Raw genomic sequence first — 15,946 nt, 5'->3', positions numbered from 1 at the left:
CAAACACAAGGACGAGCGTTACTCACAACTGAAGTTTATTGCGAAAATATGCATGTATTATTAGGAGAAACAAGACAAGACCACAGTAAGCTATCATCATGAACATCACGTGTCAGTCCCTGCGTACCCGACATAGTTGGCCAAAATCCTAAACCTCCCTATCATACAAGCGGACGGCAGTGTGAGTGACGCATTTATCTCCACTGATACGCATTTGAAAGGCTTCCATGAGCTCAAGCCCGAGTTGATCCCAGTGCCCGAACAAAATTGTTGTTTTGTCGAAGAGCGGTTTCCATTACATCTTCTGATCGTTCCTTCCTCTAGTGCTTTCGCTCCTAGAAAGTTGGCATCAGTCTTCCCGCACGTGCACAGCCGGAAAGAAGAAGGCGACAGAAGGAAAGGAAGAAAAAATGAGTGCAGCATCAAGCACACAGCCCCATTCGTACCTTGTTCCAGGGGACTTATGTATAAGTCGCCGTTATCAATTGGTGCATTGTACAGCGGCCAAACCGGGAGATGCAACAATGAAAGGTTAGGAGAGCACCGAAGATTACTCAAGGAAGATTCCCTTGAAAACATCCCAAAACACTGCCGCACTTGTTGCACGAACACTAAAATCCAATGTAAGCCGCTCTTCATCAAAACAACAATTCTGTTCAGGCAGAGGGATGAACTCGGGCGCGAGCTCATGGAAGCCTTTCAAATGAGTATCAGTGGAGATAAATCCGTTAGTTACACTGCCGTCCGCTTGTCTGATAGGAATTACGGTTTTTGGCCAACTGACTCGCGTATATAAGGGGTAAGACATGGTGTTCATTATGGTAGGTTGCTCTGGTCTTGTTTTGTTTTTCGTATTTATTGCGTATGTTTTCGGAATAACACTTCATTTGTGAGCAGTGCTCGTCCTTGTGTTTATCTCGACTTAGTCCTCGTGTTTATGCGCAATTTTTTCAGCATGCTTCAGCGAAGGTGAGGAAGCCTTGACTTTCGGGCTCCTTCCCACCCCACCTTAATTTCCCTCATTCTCCATACATTCACATTTTAATTTTTTGTTATATTTTTGCTTGCTTCCCCGTATTTCGTTCTGCCGTGCTGCGCAATCGCTTTCTCCTAATCTTTTTCAGGTCAACACAATCAGCCCTCTTCTGTCACTTGTCTGAGCCGCCCATAAGCGGACATTAAGCCTTTGAAGAGATGTTCGCTCTCGCACCACCCTCCACATCCTCCGCACTCCTTTGTGCAGTGCTGGCGTATTTCTTCATCACAGTGTTGCAGGTTACAGCCAATTAATTTTGTTATCCATCCCATATACACAACAAATTTGGCCTTCACGCTTCCCATCCCATCACCCATCCCTCATCACACTGTTGCGAGGTACGGGCTGTGGACTCGGTGAAGGCTAGGAAATGGGTCTTTATTAAAAGAATCTGACCCGAAACAAAAGAGGGCCCCAGGCCCTTGGAAAGTACAGACTGGCTCCCCGAGCAGCTCCTCTCTTCCGCTGCTGGAGGAGGACTCTCCTCGTTGACTCCCGTGCGTTCACTGCTGCTCCCTTGAACGCCAGGCCCACGAGACCAAGCAGCGCGTTCTCTGGAGGAAGCGTCCCTGGGCGCTGACGGTCGTGTTCTCGAACGCCGTGTCCACGTGTTCGCGTCCCTCGTCTTTTACGTTCGCGTTTTCGAACGCCGAACATGAGACCCGCGTCCGCGACGAGGCCGGCACTCTGCGACGCCGAGTATGGGTCGGAACGTTCGCGGCACAAACAGTTTCCGGATCTCTGGCCCACATGCCAGCACTATCTTGCAACGCAACAACACCCTCTTCCATTAGCAGAAACTACTGCTAGGAGCGAATAATTATTTATTACTCGCCAGTGATAAACGCTTTGCCAGGACGAAGACAAGTCCTCTTGACGAAACCTTGGCTAACCAAGGCCTCCACATTGCACTGTTAACATTGTATAGCCGTCTTTAAATTAGACTTCAATAAACTCTTTGAGATTAATGTAATACAATATCTATAACGGTCTGAGAAAGACTTTTAATGGAGCAAGATGTGGAAAATTACTCATTCAAAAGGAAAAGCGCACTAAATAACTTAAACGCTCAAGTCACAATTCTAGCCAGCCCCACAAGAATCAGTTTATATATTATGCTATAATTATACAATTGCATTATTGACGGTATTCAACCTTTTAAAATCACATGAGCTCATTTCATATAGGTGGTACAGAGCTCTTATGATCTTCATCTGCTGAAGATTTCTATGGAATCATGGGTTGAGTCACTGTGCGAGTGTATTAAGTCCACATTTGAAGCAAGTGGGTTGGAAAATGCAATTCGCACGGTAGAATGCTACTATCGCCTTAAAACACCGTGAGTAGAACCTGAATTCCTTCTGAATTTACTCCGCCTACTCAATGCTAAATAGTCGCCGCGGTGGCTCATTAGTTTTGGTGCTCGGCTACTGACCTGATAAAGCGTGGGTTCGATCCCGGCCGCGGAGGCCGCATTTCTGTGGAGGTGAGGCCCGTGTACTGTACGAAATCAGTGCATGTTAAGGAGCCCGAGGTTGTAGTTCTTTAGTGCTTTACACTACTGCGTCTCTCATAGCCTCAATCGCTGTACGACGTTAAACTCCCCTAAAACAAAACAATCAACGCTTGATAATCAATAATAAATGCTTTCCATAAATAATATTGTAACAAGGGGGTTTCTTAGAGGACCTGGCGAATGTGGTCACATAGCGCAGTCGCCCAAACACTGCTCCGCTGACTCTGCCTCGACCTCCTCGTCTTCAACTAGTCACAGAGGTGGGGATTGGCCGCTAGGGGGCCGTGTAGTACAGACGCACCCCACATCGGCTCCGCACAAAGACAGCGGAATTCGCCAATCGCCAGCATCATCAGCCAAAATTTCACCACCCACGGATCTGCGAATGTGAGCGCTGCACGCCATCAATTTTTGGCCCGCCTACGCCATTTTTCGGGCACCCACGGCCCTTTCTTCTCTGTGACCTCTCCGCCTGAGCTAGGCCTCTTTCCGCTGGGAGCTAGGCCTACTCCGACGGACGCTTCCGCCACCAACGCTATCATGGAGGTGCAGGTGCAGGAAGAGGTTCTAAACCCCAACGACTACGACCCAAGGGACTGGACGCACATTCTTAGTGTGCCTGCCCGCTCCAAGGACGTCCTTTCAACAACCCGACGCCAGGAGGGCGCAGCCTCTGCTACCGGTACCCCCAAGTCTCCATGCCTTGAAAAGTCAGCGCACCTGCAAGCAACGCGCACAGCTGCGCAGCGTTCGCGGCAGCAGCCACCGCTTCCTGCTGCAGATTACAAGATCGTTTTTAGATCACGAGGCGGGCTGCAGCTGGACCTGCTTCCACCCCGGCAACTACGAGAGGCCATCCTCCAAGCGGCGTCCCAGCTTAAGGAGCCAGCGCGTACCCAAATCAGGGTACACCCGGTCAACAACACCTGCACCGTAAGCACGCCCCTAAAGGATGACGCGCTCGCTCTGGTTCGGGTGAACACCATCACACACCAAGGCAAGGAATTCGCCGTAGCACCTTACATAGCCCCGCCGGACGGAGCAGCACGCGGAGTCATCTCCAATGCTTATTGGAATGAGACCCCGTCAGAGCTCCTGCAAGACCTGCTCACCGGCAACCCAGACGCCCTCATCGTGGACGCCCGCCGAATGGGCTCCACGCGTTCCATCTTAATAACTTTCCGGGCTGGACCTGTCCCACGCGCAGTTCTTTATGGAGGAGCCCTCCACAGATGCACACCGTACCGAGGGCATATAGACGCCTGCACGAACTGCCGCGTCCCAGGTCACCGGGCGGATGTGTGCGTCCATCCAAGGTCTCATAAGTGCCCCCGCTGCGTGCAGTCCCACCCAAAGGAAGATGTGCCCTCATGCACCCCCAGCTGCATTCTCTGCGGCGGCCCTCATATGACCGGCACCGGGAACTGCAAGGGACGGGGCCGCAAACTAGCGTCTCCGAAGAACGCTCTCTATCCTCCGGATACATCGCGGCTTTCCCGCTGCGATCAGCCACGCACAGCCAGCAGACGCAGCTCCACGACTTCCCGGTCGCCTTCTACAAGCCGGCAGAATGGCAGCAAGAACGCCACGCGTCTCACCTGGGCAGACCGCCTTTCTGGCAAGGCTACGCGTCATCCCCCACCACCCCAGTCCTCCCAGGCAGATCCGAGAGACCAGGAGCTAAAGGCCTTGCGTGAAGAGGTAAGCCGCCTTTCCTCCCTCCTAAGCACCCCCGCCCCCTCCATGCCCCCTAAACCCGCACCCGCTGTCATTAACTCGACCCCATCATCCACAAACACATCGAGCACCCCTCCCGCAAAGAAACGCACCACAGACGCCACACCCCCTCCCGTACCCTCAGAAATAGACGCTAAATTAGCAGCACTCGAAGCCAAATTTGACCACAAACTAAAAGAGCTAGACGCACGCCTCGAGGCCAGATTCAATCACCTTGCCGCCACCCTCACCGAAAAACTTGAGCAGCGCATGGACGCTATGCTTACCAAGATGATAGAACTCTTGGAACATAATCTTAACCATCGCTTCACCCAACTTCAAACCCCCTCCACTCCCCCCATCCTTCCTCCGCAAGCACAAACCACCTATCCTGAGCCACACATGCCAATTGACACCCGTCTTAATTCCATCCTCAATCCCCCTACCATCCAATATGGCGGGGGGGAACACTAATTATCTACCCATTTTAACTTGGAACTGCCGCGGCTTCCGGGCAAAGCGCGCGCCTCTGCAACTTCTCCTTCCCACCATCACACCCACGCCCCACATACTACTTCTACAGGAGACTGCACACCGGGCAACCCTCCCCTCCTACACATCTACACATTCAGATACCACTAACACACCCAGGGCGTCCACACTTGTCCACCGCAGCCTCACCTACAAAACTCATCACATCACGTCTCAGACGCCCTGCGTGATCACTGAACTTATACATCACACACATTCACTTCCTTCCATATTTATAGCAAACATACCACCCCCCGTCCCAGCCGATGGCCTCGCTAGAATCACTTCTGCGAGACCTACATCATCTAGCAGGGAACATAACCTACTCATCGGCGGGGACTTCAACAGTCAGCATACTGACTGGGGATACACAACCACGACACATCGAGGTCGCAGGCTCTGGCTGCTCCTGCAGAACCTCCAACTCACTGTGCACAACACGCTTCAGACGCCTACTAGGATCGGCAACAGTTTCAGCATGGACACCAGTCCGGACCTGACGCTGAGCCGCTGTATCCGCGGCGTTACCTGGAACAGAACACAACATACACTGGGCAGTGATCATTACATTATACAAATCACTGTCCCGTACAAAGCACCCCGTCACGCAAATACAACACACAAACTCATTAACTGGGATGCCTTTCGCGCTATACGCACCGCCCTCCCAGACACTCCCATCGCAGACATCGACGAATGGGTGCAGTCACTCAAGCATGACGTTCACCACAACACGCGAGACATTGAAACTACAACCGAAACACCTACCCTTTACACACGCCTAGCTCACCTCTGGGAGGCTTATCACAGCATCCAAGAACGCCGGAAAGGCAAGAAACACAACAGAACGCTTAAGAAGCGGCTGGCCGCGCTGCAGACACAAATCCAACAGCACTCTGAGGAGCTCTGCCGATCCAACTGGGGACAGATATGTGACGGCATCGCCGGAAACCTGTCCAGCAAACGCGCATGGCAACTCCTCCGACACCTCATTGACCCCACGCGCACCAAATCAGCAACACAGCACCACGTGACACGCCTCACACATGAACACATTGACGATCCCGACACCCTTCTAGACACACTTCGAACCATGTACACATCTCCAGGCGGCCCCATACCTCTACCGCACTACACAGGACAAGCAAATCCAACACTCGACACCGACATCACGGAGACGGAAGTCAGAGCGGCCCTCCTGACTCTCCGCGCCAACTCCGCACCTGGTAATCTCCGTAATCTGGATGACCAATCGATCACCCACATTACGAAATACTTCAACCAGTGCTGGAGGGAGGGTAACCTCCCGCAGTCCTGGCGCCACGCGAAGGTAATATTCATACCTAAACCCAACAAACCACTTACACTTCAAAACCTTCGCCCTATTTCGCTAACCTCATGCCTTGGGAAGCTCCTAGAGCATGTTGTGTTAGCGAGACTCACCAGTCACATGGCGGACAACAATCTTTACCCGCATAGCATGGTAGGGTTTCGCCCCCATCTATCCGCACAGGACGCTATGCTGCAACTCTTACACGACATTTTCGAACCGCTTCTTCCGGGTCACACCAAGGCAGTCTTAGCTTTGGATCTCTCCAAAGCTTTTGATCGCATTGAACATCAGGCGATCATGACTGCTCTATCCCCCTTGAATGTGGGTGTGCGCACGTATGCCTACATTCAAGCATTCCTCACTGACCGCACAGCTGAGATACACTTCGGCCGTCTGTCTTCCCCCTCCTACACTCTTCAGAGTATCGGCACCCCTCAAGGGTCCGTCCTTTCTCCCTTTCTCTTTAACATTACCCTCATCCCCCTCGCCCGAAAATTGGCCACTATTCCCCACCTGAAGCACACTCTTTATGCCGACGATATCACCCTGTGGACCACTCACGGCAGTGACGGAGACATAGAGAACACCTTACAGGAAGCAGCCACCCTCACCCAAAATTACGCACGGACCATCGGACTGTCTTGCTCCCCAGAGAAGTCCGAACTCTTCCTCATCCGGCCTAAGAACCACCGCTGCCCCCGCTCCTCCATTGCCATTCAACTGAATGGTGACCCGGTACCTGAGGTTGGAACCCTCCGTGTATTGGGCCTGCACATCCAGAACGATGGCAAAAACACCACCACCCTCAAGAAACTCAAGCAGGTTGTAGGCGCGATATCGTACCTCATCCGCAGGGTTTCGGGACGTCATAGAGGCATGAAGGAGCGCGACCTATGTCGCCTCATTCATGCCTTTGTCCTCAGCCGTGTGCTGTCCGCTACCCCATCTTTACACCTATCCAAACATGACATAAACGCTTTGGATGCTTTGATTCGCAAGGCATTCAAGGTAGCACTTCACCTTCCCCTCAACACACCCACAGACAGATTACTAGGCCTGGGCCTCCACAATACGATCGGGGAACTGGTGGAGGCCCATCGACAGGCCCAATACATCAGGCTCACACAAACCTCCACAGGTCGGTATATCCTGGACACCCTCGGAATCAAAATACCGGCCAACGACCCAACCCTCCTCGCCATTCCACGATCCCTTCACCGAGAGCTCCTCATCAGGCCGCTCCCGAGGAATATGCACCCGTCCCACAATGAGCAGCGCCGCAGAGCCCGTGCGAAGGCACTTCATCGAGCGTACGGCCCCCAGCCGGACGCCGTGTGGGTGGACGCTGCCTGCACGGGTGATGAAGCGACAGCAGCTGTGGTGGACTCCTCTTTATCCGCCCTCCTCACACTACCTCTCCCTCCAGACACGTCCCCATAGGCTGCAGAGGAAGCCGCCATTGCCCTTGCTATAACCCGCACGGAAGCCCGGTACATTTTAAGCGATTCTAAAACTGCGATTCTAAATTTTGCTCGAGGCCGAGTCCATGTCCCTGCTTTTGGCATACTGGACTCGCCCGATGCCCCCCCGCCCCGCCAAGTGGAGCTGATATGGGTGCCCGCGCACTCCGGGAACCCCGGAAACGAGGCCGCCAACCTTTTAGCCCGAGGTTCTTTAAACCGGGCTCAGGTGGCCTCTCATCGGGGATTCACTAAGGAGCGCATGCACTCATTCAGTGAGCTGACCCAGGCGCACAGAGCCTTACGCCAGCTCTACCCCCCGCCCCACCCCTCCCTAGATAACAAACACGCAACACTCTGGCGCAGACTACAGACACACACACTTCCTTCACCCCTTACCCTAGCCCATTATCATCCCTCCTTCCCCACTCCGGCATGCGCCCTATGCCCAGAACCCGTCGCCTCTTCCCTCCACATCATTTCCCTCTGCCCGGCGGACCCTCCCCCGCGGGACCTAGAGAACCTCAAGACCTGGAAGGACTGGGAGACCCTGCTGCGCTCGGAGGACCCGGCCGTGCAGACCATCGCCACCGGCCGTGCTGCCAGTGTTATGGACCTTCGGAACATAAACACTTGAGTGCAGTGGGGTCGTGCGGGGACCCTGGGGCGTGCCCCGAATTCCTCTGTAAATAAAGTTTTCTCTCTCTCTCTCACAGAGGTCTACTGCGGGTCATCTTCTTTGTCACAATCACCTCTCGAGCAAACACGCAGCCATCCTGGCGACTTAAGGGGCAGACAAGACGGCCGGGTCGTAGTACGGCTTCAGTCGCTGCGCGTGAACAGTCTCACGCCCACGGCAGCGGAGATCGGCAGGAGGTGTGACAGGCTCGACGACATAGTTAACTGGAGATGTCTGTTGAATTACACGGTAAGGGCCTTGGTACTTTGCGAGCAGCTTTTGGGATAGGTGGGGAGCGGCGGGAGGAACCCACAGCCAAAGAAGAGAGCCAGATGGGAAGGTGTTGACCGGCTGGAGACCTTCGCTGCGAGATTGTTGACGGAACTATTATTCCGAAGCAAGCGAACGCGCAAGGCGCCTGCAGTCTTCAGAGTGCTTTGCGGCTTGCAACACCGGAGTAGAATCGGAGGGACCAGGGCTGTACGGGACGATAATATAAATCGTTGAAGAGGGCTCACGTCCATGGAAAAGAAAGAACGGCGAGAATCCGGTGGTGTTCTGCGTGGCCGTATTGTAGGCGAAAGTAACAAAAGGAAGGACGTCCTCCCAATTAGAGTGGTCTGAAGCAGTATACATTGATATCATGTCTCCAAGCGTGCGGTTGAAGTGTTCAGTGGGACCGTCAGTCAGGTTGCGGGTGATAGGCACTGGTGGTACGGTGTACAGTCTGACATTGTCGTAGGAGCTCGTCGGCAATTTCGGATAAGAAAACTCGCCCCTGTCGCTCAAAAGTTCGCGGGGCGCGCCGTGACGTTAGACCACGTGACGCAGAATAAAAGTGGCTACATCACCGGTGGTAGCGGTTGGCGACGCTGCTGTTTCTGCATAGCGGGTCATGTGGTCGACAGCCACAATTGTCCAGCCGGTGGCGGTATAAGGGAGTGGTCCATACAAATCGATGCCCACGCGGTCAAAAGGTCGACTTGGACATGGCTTGGCTACAGCGGAGAAGATGAACGGCGTGGAGGAGATTTGCGGCGTTTACATTCGTAACGGGATCGGACGTATTTCTGAACGTAGCGATACATACCTCGCCAGTAGAACCGGAGGCGAAGTCGTTCGTACGTCTTGAATACACCGGCATGAGCGCAGTGAGGGCCGGAGTGATGGAATGCACAGATTTCAGATCGCAGATGGCATAGAATCACAAGTAATCACTTTCGCCCGTCGGGGAGGTAGCTGCGGCGGTATAGCAGTTGATCTCGAACGGCAAAGTGCGGCGCTAGGCGACGGAGAGCTCCAGGTGCTGAATGCGGCGAAGGTTGAGACAAATAAGCTTGAAGAGAGGTGATCCAGGGATCTTTTGCTGCTCAGAGATTATGTCGCTAAAGCATAGAGAAGACAACAGAGCCTCCGATAATGAAGGCGTCGAAAATAGGTTGGGTAGCGGTAAGGAGAGCGGGACAAAGCATCGGCGTCAGCATGTTTTCGGCCAGACCGGTAGACAACACGGATATCACATTCTTTGAGTCAGAGAGCCCATCGAGCAAGGCGTCCTGTAGGATCCTTGAGTGATGATAACCAACACAGCGTATGGTGGTCCGTGACGACGTCGAACGGGCGGCCATACAAGTAAGGGCGAATTTGTGAAGTGCCCAGACAACGGCTAGAAACTCTTTTTCTGTGACTGTGTAGTTGTTCTCCGCCTTCGTTCAAGTCCGGCTGGCATAAGCGACGACGTATTCATCAAATCCGTCTTTTCGTTTAGCGAGCACAGCACCGAGACCAGCACCGCTGTCATTAGTGTGCACCTCAGTGGGTGCGGCGGGGTCAAAATGTCACAGTATGGGCGGAGAGATGTGAGAAGGGCCCGCAGTGTGTTGAAGACTTGGTCGCACTCCGATGACCAGGGAGACAGCTCAGATTTAGCGGTCAGATGTCGGGATAAGGGCGCGGCGATGGAAGCGAAGTTCCATATAAAAAAATTGGTGGGGGCTTAGCTTTGGTTAAGCCTAGTAGGCTGCAAAAGCGCGCAGCTCCTCCAACTGAAGGAACGCAGTGTGCCGCGTCTACAGGCCACGCGTGGCTACCGGCTTTTTGAGGAAAGGAAATGGCGCAGTAATTCTCTGTCATCTCGGTGGACACCCTAACCGCACCGTAAAGGAAGGGAGGAACGCCACCACTCGTTCGGCGCGATGCCTTGTTGTTGCGACTGAAAGAAAGAGAACTTGTAGAACGCCGCCGGGCTCGCCATTCTGCGGCACAGGCGCGTTGCTTACCCAACCGCTCTTGCCTTTCTCTTTCTTCATCTGTCTCCTCGGCACGGCCCCAGCGTTTTCGCGCAGCACGTCGCTGGAGCGACGTGCTGCGCCTTGTACAACTCCTCAGACATGACTAAGCGGAACGCGCCTGCGGCGCGCCGTGTATCCGCTCCTAGCGAGCGCCTTCACGCGGCGGGCCGAGGAGGCCATCACGTGGTAGCCGCCGCGCCGAGCGAAGGAACGACTACGGCCGAAGAGACGAATTGGGGCCCCTGCTCTCCTCTGGCCGTGACGTCAAGCTGTCACATGGTCGTGCCACGTGACAGCGAAGGAACGACCTCCGCCGACGGCAGAAAAGTGCTAGCAATATTGCTTTCGCAATAAGAGACGGAAATAAGAACAGAGGCCAATGAAATTGCGGAGTTGTTTCGCAGTTGTCGGCTCCGGGAAATCGTCAACAGCACGCAATTTCGACGAGTCAGCAAGCACGCCATCTTTGGACTAAGTGACCTAAAATAGTCAGTTGGCTTGTGGCAACACAGCGCTTATTCAAGTTCGCTGAAGTCCAGCGTCAGAGAGGCACTTCAAAGCTGTTTCGAGGCGGGTGAAATGCGTTTCGAAGTCAGGCGAGAAGACAACAATGGCATCCAAGTAATAGGCAGATTTTCCATTTCAAGTCGCGTACAATGGTGTCCATCATGCGTTCAAATGTCGCTGGGGCGTTGCACAACCCGAACGGCATGACATTGGAATCATATAATCCGTCTGGAGTCACACAGGCTGTCTTCGGGTGGTCACATGCGGCCATGGGAACCTGCCAGTATCCTGAATGTAAATCTAAAGAAGGAAAGAATGCGGTGCCATGGAGACGGTCAAGGTCATCGTCAATCCTAGGGAGGGGTAAATGTCCTTACGGGTGATCGTGTTTAAGCTTCGGTAATCGACATAGAAGCGAACAGAGCAGTCTTTTTTCTTAATGAGGACGACTGGTGGAGCCCAAGGGTTGGTGGACGACTGAATGACGTGGCGCTGCAGCATGCTGTTGACTTGTTCTCGCATGACTCGGCGCTCGGTGGGAGAGACGGGGTGAGGGTGTTGCCGCAACGCTGCGTCAGCACCAGTGGAGATTTAATGGGTAACAGCATCGATGCGAGCGAAGCACGCTTGCTGGACGTCGCAGGAGCGACGAAACCGGTTTAGCAGCGCCAGAAATTGGTCACTTTGAGCAGGCTGCAGGCTAGCATCGATAGCAGTGGTGAAGACGGATGAGGGGTATAATCTGGGGCTGGGCAAGGAGGGCTGAGGGCGTTCAGCTGTAGTTCATTTGACGGAGACTGGGCAGGGGTTATGAGAGAGTCGAGCGGTTGAGCAAGTCCTAGGCAGGTATCAGCAAGCAAAATCGAATTAAAGGGAAGCGGATTTGAAACAAGCAGGCAGGGGACGTAGTGCTCCACCGTGAGCCCAGCGAAGGGCAGTATAAAGAAATGGCGGGAAGCAAAAACGTCGGATGAGGTGAACAAGAAGGTAGAATCCGGCAGCGAACCACAAGAGACGGTGGCGATGACGGACGAATGCGCAGGCACGTCGATCTCTTCGAGAACACAGAGTTTGTCAAAGACAGGTTCAGCGGTGGCCAGCGGTAGTTAGAAAAACCTGAAAACTCAACTTCGGCGCGAGCGCAGTCGATTACGCCGTGGTGCTGCGCCAAGAAATCCCAGCCTAGTATGACGCCAAGTGAGCATGAGGGCAGCACAATGAATTCGACTATATAAGTTGCGTCCTGTATGTAGACCCGAGCAGTACACGCAGCTAGCGGCTCGATAGGGTGCGCTGTTGCAGTTCGAAGTGAAACCCCAAATTGCAGAGTGGTTACTTTTCTCAGTGAACGGCAAAGATAAGCAGCGATAACGGAAACGGCGGCTCGTGTGTCAATGAGGGCTTAGGTAGCAACACTTTCGACACGAAGGTCAACAACATTAACGGGCGACATACGAGGACTTGAAAATTTCGACACAAATGCAGTTCGTTCCTCGGGAACTGCAGCTAATGGTTTTCCGCAGGTGGAGGGCTGTTTCGGCGGCGCATCGGAGAAAGCGAACGACGACGAGGTGACGGGGACCGGCGTGTGGAGTAGAGCGGACAGATTGTCGTTAATGGAGGTGGCGATGAGTCGGAAGGTTGGTAAGAGAGAAAAGGTTGGTAAGAGAGAAGCACCATAGCGGGTTTCGGCACAATTCCGGGGAGCATAGCAGTCTAGTCGAGGTGGATCGCAAGGCGGAAGCGTGCGGCGTCGGCAGTGCCGCGCGACATGACCTGGGATGCCGCAGGCGAAACACACGGGGCGGTTGTCTGGAGTGCGCCAGCGGGTAACGGCTGGCGGCACAAGTGGGAGATAAGCAGACGTCCGGGTCTGAGGTGGGTAGGAGGGGGAGCTGCCTGGAGAGAGAGTAACGGCTTCGTCGTACGTGAGCGGGGCAGCAGGTGGGCTTGCCTGGCAAGCACGAGGCACAGCTTCCGCAACGTGCTCCTGGATAACATCACGTAATGCGGGAGCAAGCGGAGATGACTCCTGGGCGGATGGAAGCATGGAAAGCTGTCGTGCGACCTCCTCACGTATGAATTCTTAAATCTGATGCAGTAGCGTGGAACCAATGCCACCCGTCATACTCGAGAAGCTCTCGTCTGAGCGTCTGACGAAGATCCGCTGCCACCGGAGTTCATCGAAACTTTGGCATATGAGCTGGATGGATGTCCGGGCAGACGAAGGCACAGGTAGAAAAGTAAAACTGTTTATTTGAAAATGGGCGTCCCGCGAGCTCGGTGGCACTCAACCGACTGCCTAGCAAGCCAGCGGCCTCTCTCGGGATATGGTAGTACTGCTTAAAACAAACAAAAAGAGACGCTGGCGCGGTACATGCCGTCGACACGTAGGGAGAGCCCGAGGTGCGCGAGTGGCTGGCGCGGTCGTTGGCGTTCGCCCGGCTCAAGTAAAGGGGCGCGGCGCGCACGCGTGCAGTGGCAGGGGCGTCGTAGAAGTTATATAATGGTAGTCCTCACATCCTACCCCTCTTTAAATAATCTCCCCTTCTGTTACTTTACTTCTCATAGTCTTCCAGCCACCTTGGCGGTATAATATGACGCTGGGAGTGGCTGGAAACACAGGCAAGCTGCTCTGTCTGAGCAATGTTCTCAGTGTTCTCATAAACACAGTCTACAATAACTTCAGAGGTTTCGGGAGGGAGTTCCGATATATCATCATTTTCACTGTGCACTGTGCAAACTTGGCAGTTTGGGAACATACTCATGTAAAAGTTCAAAGGGCGAAAATCCCAAGTTCGCGTTTATGGCAGTGTTGACGGCAAAGGCTGCCGCTTTAAGCTGTCTTTCCCAACTGAATGGTTCAGCGCTGCTTGTTTTCTTGAGCATGGAGACGAGAGTTGCGTTACTTCGCTACACGAGACAATTGATGGACGCGCGGTACGGGACAGAAAAGTGTTGTTCAATCCCATGTAGTCTCAGAAAACGTTTAAACTCATGGGAGTCAAAAGCGCGGCCGTGATCTGACAAACAGTCATTGGGGACACCACAACGGTAGAACACCGAGTACAGATGGTGATTTACTTCTTTGGTGCTTATTGTGACCACTGCAGCGGATACAATGAAGTGAGTGGCAAAGTCTATTACCTTGAGGATGTACTTATGGTTGCTGTCATTAGGAGGCATTTTGATGTGTGGTCCAATGCAATAGCACGAAATGGAACTTCCGCTGTGGGCATAAAACCCAATTTTTCTACATTTCTTGTGACAGGACTATTGTGATACTGGCAAATCTGACAGCCTTAAATGTGCTCAGTCACAGTGCTGGTCATTCGTAGCCACCAATAGCAGTCTTGCACTTTCCTAACTGTACGCTTTGCATCCATGTGGCCGTCATTATCATGAGTCAGTACAAAAACGGACTGGCGCAGCTTGGCGAGCAGAACAATTGTGTTCAAGTCCGAATGTGTGTTGCGATAAAGAATAGCACCCACGATGAAGAAGTCTGCCCTCCCGTCGCCGTCATTGACCTGCTTGTGGCGTATGGAAGAGCATTCTTGATCTTCCCGCTGGAGTTCAGGCAATGTTCTCATGGGCTCTATGGTGGCACAGACAAGGCGTGAAAGCATGTCCGCAGCCACATTCTGTTTTCCCGGCTTGTGTTGGACAGTAAAGTCAAACTCCACAGGGCCCATGAGCATATTAGTAAATCGACGTGACGGTTTAACGTTGTTAGTAAGGCAGGCCACGGTCCAGTTATCCGCCAGAAGGCGAAAGTTCTTGTTGACAAGGTAGGGGCGGAACTTCAAACAAATCGCCCAGTGAACAGCTAAACACTCCCAAACATTACTGTGTGTGTTCTTTTCTGGCGCTGACAAAGCTCTGCTGGTATATTCTGATAACTTCGTTAGCACCTTGGCGTTGAGACAGCACAGCTCCGAGTACCAAAGCGGAGGCATCCGTTGTCACGGTAGTTGGGCGGCGGGGTCAAAGTGATTAGGTACGAGGGCTGTTGTTAGTGCTTGACGAAGCGATTGGAATGCAGAATCGCAAGCTGTGAAGTCGCATGCTGCCGAAGCAACTCGACGAAGTTGGTGCCAAAGAGAAGGACATCATCGAAATATACTCAGACACCACACTTTGGATGTCGCGGCCTCAGCTGTCGAAAGCGTTTTGCATGGCTTTCTGAAAAGTTGCAGGGGCGTTCTTAAGACCAAATGACATCCGACTCCACTGAAAGATGCCACGATGGGTTATGAATGACGTTTTAGGCAGATCTTCCTCTCGTACTCGAATTTGCCAGTACGCGAATTTCAGGTCTACACTTCCGCAGAGGGAGCAACCTGCGATATCGTTCATAATGTCTTCGGCACGGGACAGGGGCTGGGCAATGCTGACAGTCTGCTTATTGAGAAGAATGAAATTTACACAGAGCCGCTTTTTGGTACCCCTTGAAACAACAACTGCAGGAAAGGCCCAAGGGCTGGTGGATACACAACCATGCCTCTTTTTAAGAGCTCGTCGGCTTGCTGCTCAATGGATGCTCTATCATCAGCAGCATAACGGTACGGTTGTGGGCTCTATGGCACGGCTTCAGGGGCAAGATCGATGGTGTGTTCAGTCCATTCGTAGAGGCCCAAACCATTGTTATCGGAGGCAAAAAACTTTATACGTTGCTGAAGAACATCTCGGACGACGGTTGATTGTTCTTTATTTAGCTGTTTGCCTGTCTGTGCTTCACGTAGGATGAGACTAATCTCTTCCAATGATGAGCTGCCTGACCAGTTGGGTGGCTCGGCTGTTTTTTCATCGACGCCGTTATCCCGAAGTGCTATTTCGTGGCATGCCAGTGAGAGCCATGGCGGCTGGTTCACATC

This window comes from Amblyomma mixtum, chromosome 4 (genome assembly GCF_055824585.1).
Source record: "Amblyomma mixtum isolate Tamu chromosome 4, ASM5582458v1, whole genome shotgun sequence".
NCBI classification, from domain to species: Eukaryota; Metazoa; Arthropoda; class Arachnida; order Ixodida; family Ixodidae; genus Amblyomma; species Amblyomma mixtum.
The sequence above is the reverse complement of the archived record's forward strand: the minus strand, read 5'-3'. Positions refer to the sequence as shown.